The following is a 5958-nucleotide window of genomic DNA, read 5'->3' on the forward strand; positions in this document are numbered from 1 at the left end:
ACATTGATACGTGAAACACGTTATGACTTGCTACATGTTCTGGGGTAAGGCTAGCTCATATGCTAACTTCCCAATACTTCTTAATATATCCAAGGGTCCGACAAATTGTGGACTTAGCTTTCCTTTCTTTCCGAATCTCATCAATCCTTTCCAAGGGTTTCCAAGGGGATACCTTTAACAATACTAAGTCCCCTACTTCCTATTCTTTGTCCTTTCGTGTCAAATCAACATACTTCTTATGTCCATCTTGGGCTACTACCAGCCGTCCTCTGATTAAATCTATTAAATCCTTGGTCCTTTGGACCACTGCTGGTCCGAGCATCTTGCGCTCTACAACTTCATCCTAACATAAGGGAGATCGATGTTGTCTTCCCTCAAGGATCTCATAAGACGACATCTCGATACCTAATATACGATCTATTGTCGTAAGAAAACTCTATCCGTGTTAAGTGATCATTCCAATTTCTTTCAAGTCTATTGCACAAACTCTCATTATAGCTTTTAGCATTAGAGCTTTTGCTTCTCAATACCCGTTCTTTTCCAGTTCGTAATCGCTACTACCTTCCGTTCCTAATATTATACTGGTTATACCTTTGCTCGTTAGCGTTCTATAACCTTTTAGTAACCACGTCAACCTTAGTATCACGAATGTGTTTCCATTCCGAATACCACCATAACTTTACTACTCCTTTTTCAGCTGTTTCTATTTTTGAAAGCTTGATCCATCATATAGAAGTAAAAGAAATCATTGAGAGATCACTGTGATTATGAACACTTGTTATATTGCATAGTTAGTACAGAAGGTGGCCAGCCTTTAATACTTGACAAGCAATTAAACAATAGTTGGTATCCTACTCGGCTTCTATCACACAGATAGATAGTCATTCGGCAATACCTCCCCTTCTGGAAGGGTTGTTCTTCTCAGTTTATATGAAATGAAAAGAAGAGAAAAGAATGAATTGAAGAGAATTGTAAATATATATAAAAATATACTGCCACAAAATATCTGGCTTGGAATCTACCTCTGAAATATAGAGGTTTATCATAGGAGAACAAAACATATATGTATTTATATCAACATCAAGTATTATAGCATCGTATTTCACATGCCTAAATATTTTCGATATCCCGTCCATCATTCTATGGACCCATGCTCTTCCTCGAGCTTATACACAATTACCTTTGAAACTCCCTCGACATCGAAAATCGAATCTGGGATCTCATTCTATATATCACCGTTACTAGGATTCTATGCTCGCACCACAACCTTCCTCCTATAGTAATACGACTCTCTATTGATAAGAGGGAATAAATGTTCAATAGGTAGATACTCTACTTAATTAGTCTATCAATGATAACTTATACACTACCACGACCCGATTAGTGGTACTCAATCTCAACATCCATTCCAATACAACTCTCACGGATGTAATCAGCTCATTACTCGCAGAATCATTGCTGCATTACTATGGTCCACCACTGACCTACTGTAGTCATTCATTTTTCATGAAGTCTTAATAGCTAACCATACGGAGTCCATACATCTCGTATCTAATTCTTCTAAGGAGGTAACATGATCACCGTTCATGATTCATGAAGAACACTCCTGAACTTGACGTACTTTCATGTCATGAAGTAGATAAAATTGCAGAAGAGTTTCAGTCAAAGCAACGATAGCAGGTTAATACCATTCTTACTCGTATGCCTTAAATAGAAGACTTAACTCAAGGGTTCGTCTAGTCCTTTTTGAAACATGGTCCTGGCTTATCTCAAGATAGTATCTCCTGAGATAGATAGCCCGCTCATGGCGATTACACGAATTAAACCTTTACCAACTACTATTACGGTTGGGTATTGCACAGTCATCAGAAGGAATGTCAATCTTCCAAACCATAATACAACCTTCATAGCTTTAACCATCATCACTGTATTCCTTTGGCACAAGCGCCTATAATTATCCTCTTACCTTTAAAGTGTCGGCCACCTCTTTGGCCTTTCCTGATAGTAAAATTTCCTTACAGTCAATGTCATTTTAACCACCTCCAAATAAATTTTCTACCTCATTTCAATCACAGCTTATGTGAAGATGTTTTCCTTAAAATCTGATGAGTAAAAAAAAAATATCACCATTTTTCCATAAGTTATTGCCTCAGTCTTTAGAGGTTAATCACTGTCACGACTGACTCTCAATCATAATTAGAACATCTTTTTATCTCAAGTCCTAATTGCCCTGAACAACTTCGACCATTACTGGTTCGATCCATACCTTCTCGTGGTTTAACACGTGCCCCACTTGGCATCATTATAATTACGTCATATTTCCTTTATCAACATTTCTATTCTTGAGAATTTTGAATATTACCTTTCTCCTTGTAAAACCTCTAAGGTTATCCTTGAATCGTTCCTCCTGTATTCCCTAGATACAGGGCATATCAAAATACCATATACTAATACTAGAATCATTGTCTATATACTTTTGAAAAAATTTCTCCACTGATTCTTTAAAGGTTGTTGTTACCTGAATCCTTTCCAATTCATACTGTCAAAACTCACACTGTCCCTATTAAGGGTGAAATTCCAACCTTTATGCATTCCCCGAGGATTCATTTTAAGTTACCGATGTTCTATCCTTAATTCCACCTTTAAAAGGTTCATGCATCCTTCCATGGATAAATCAAGTCATATATCCCTGATAAGGGTGTCTTATTCAATCATTCCCACCTCGATAGTAATTGCCGAATTTCACAATAACATCTGCATTCAAAATGAGGTCAATCAATATGGCCTCCAAAAGATAACAACGGTTATCCGCTTTTATTGCCTAGATTGGGTAACGATAACAAGGATGTTCGGGAAGATATTGGTCGTGTTCAACGTGAACCTCTTCTTAATAATTCCTTATTTACTTTTGTTGTTTATCTCAACAGTCACCTCAATGTTGGGATATCTTTCATACATGGCGTCTCCCTTTCAGGGTATCAAGCCACCGGTCTTACACTTCACATTCTTAAAGGTCACTTCCTTCATCCAATTTTTCCTAATTTCTTACTTTCTTGTCTCCTCAGTCTATCCGTGTCTCAATATTTATCCTTCGAACTATCTCAAGGTTTCCTCAAATCCTCCCAACTTACAGGGGATAAAATATATGTATCTCTTATTCCTTCAACCATCAATTTAACTCATGGTGAATCACCCTCATCCTGACGATTACATACTTTTCTATTTCTATTTCTACGAGTCTTTAGGGTTTCCTCATACCCAACTCCTTTATCATTCCTCACACTCTACTGCCTTTATATTCCTTTCCACTTCAGTTTCTTTTTATTTTCCTTTCTCTTATCATTATTTCATGAACTAACACAACATAAGTATTGATTTCAAACATCCCGTCATTCTGGATTCGTGTCCTCAGAACGAATCTTGATAACTTTTACAACTTAGATTCATGATTCATCATACTCGTCTGCCTTTGTTCCGGCTCTAAAGCTTTTACACTATCTCCATAAACTTGGGAAGTACTTTCCTGAAAATAATTGACTGAACTTAAATCAGTTTATTCTAACCTCTGGCTCCGTGCCTTCCTTGGCCTTTCACCAGCGGGTGGTCTCTCTCTTAGGAGGGTTAGTGACAGAAACAGTCTTTTATGATTCGTCAATCATTTAGAATCTCAATTGATTCCTCCATTTCCTTTAGCCAGGCTTTTGCCTCGACTGGGTCAGCTTCTTCCTTGGAACTCTGAGAGCTTAGCGACTTAAAGGTCCTGAAAATATTTCCCACTACATTGCTTCCTCAAGGTGGTGGTTGGGAATAAAGTATAAGTTATGTTTAGACAGGTCCATGAATTTCCGTATAGGAGTACCGTCTCGGGTCTCCTTATCTCGCTCGACTTCTGTTTTCTTAGTCTAAACGTCCCCTCCTCCTCCCCATAATTGGGGTCATCCTTCATGTTTTAAATCCTCATTTTCCACTCCATTATGTTATGGGTTCCTTCTATCTTGATGGCGACCTCCCTGACTATCACGTTCAGGGCTTGCTCTAAATCTTATTCCTCAAACTAGCTTTCATCTAAGATTTCATCTTTAAGCTTTTGAACGTTTGGAACTCAAATTCTGTAGGAATACCTCATTATTCCCTTATCATTTTTCTCGATATTAATCTTTTATCTAATTGTTGGCTCTCTGCCTTCATTCATCACTTTTTCTGGCACAATATGTTCTTTTTCCGATAATTCGGACTGTATTGCAATCTCAAACAGCTTTTCGGTACCGGCTCCGGTTACCTTCACTTCTATTTCCATTTTTTTTCAAAATCTCTTATAAATTCTCCCAAAGACATTATCATCTTGGGTCTCTCCTTTTTACTAAGGGTATCAGCCACCACATTGGCTTTCCCCGAATGATAAAGAATCTCCCACTCATAATTCTTAATTAGCTCTAACCGCCTCCTCTGACGTATGTTGAGCTCTTTCTACGGGAAAATGTACTAGAGTACTTATGGCTTAGGTAAATCTCGCACTTCTCTCCATACAAGTAGTGCCTCCAATATTTAGGGCAAAACTATTGCCACGAGCCCAAGCTCATGGGTGGGGATATCGAATTTTATATTCCCTTAATTGTCTTGACGCGTACGCGATTACCTTGTTGTGCTGTATAAGAAGCACCCTAATTCCCTATGCGAAGCGTCACTACAAATCACAAAATCTCCTTTCCCATCTGGTAACGCCAATATGGGAGCCGTCACCTACCTTTGCTTCAGTTCTTGAAAGCTGTTCTCGCATTTCTCTGTCCATTCAAACTTCTCAGTCTTACGAGTAAGCCGCGTTAAAGAGCTACTATCTTTACAAACTTGAACGAACCTCCGGTAGTGACCGACCAATCCTACCTCTGGTAGTCGACCTAACCATGGTTATCAATTCATCAGTGGTCCTTTATTCATTCTTGTCAGGATCCTCCACGGGATTCTTCTCAGCAACAATCCCTTCTAGGACAACATCCTCAACCGCTACATCCTCAATATGAACATCATCCGGTCCCGCGTTAGGACGCTCTATCGGATCCATAATCTGATCTCCAATAAGTAATAAAACATCATCGCTTTGTTGCTCCTCAACCTCAGGGTTCGGAGTCCCGCTACCATATACGATAACGAACTACGCTTCTATCACAATATTTATAAGGGTTCCCATAAGGGTTTTAACTGTCAGTACTACGTTAGGTAGTCCGACTATGAACTTGGCAAGAGTTCTTATTATCTTAGTGAACTTATTATCTTAACGTCACATCATCTCTGAGGTTTATAACGCTTAGCTCTGATACCACTTCTGTAACACCCCCAAATCCAGGGTCGGGATCCGGGTTGTCACGAGTTCCATTTCCCTTAATAACACCCAATCTTAATAAATAATCAACTACTCTGTACTGTGACCCCACAATAAAAACACACACCACAAGTTATAGTCTCAGAGATGAACACTCAAAAATAACACAAGTCCTTATATTCCACAATTATAAACCATTACACCTTAAAAAGGTTCTGAATAAATTTACATATTCCTTGCCATTATTACAATTCATATTATACATAAGTCTGGTTCATCAATAGTTGAAAACCTAGCCTATTGGTAGCTCCTACCTCAGCTACGGCGGCATCAACACTTTCAGAAGACTGCGGAACGTTTTCTAACCGCTTGCGAATCGGGAGCTTGGTCCTGTTTATCTTTTCTATCTGTTGTTATGTGATGAAAGAAGAAAGCAAGGGTGAACAGCAAGCCCACCAAAATAATATGTATAATGATTAACAATATATGAGCCTTCTCATAGTACTCATGAAAGTCTTGGTCAAAAGAAATGAACCAAGTTTGATATCTTAATGCGATGAAGTCATAAAATATTCAGTATATATACATATATACTTTTCAAAATCTTGGAAGTCCTCTTCCATGCATAATATACACAGAGT

This window comes from Apium graveolens, chromosome 9, assembly GCF_009905375.1.
Source record: "Apium graveolens cultivar Ventura chromosome 9, ASM990537v1, whole genome shotgun sequence".
NCBI classification, from domain to species: domain Eukaryota; kingdom Viridiplantae; phylum Streptophyta; class Magnoliopsida; order Apiales; family Apiaceae; genus Apium; species Apium graveolens.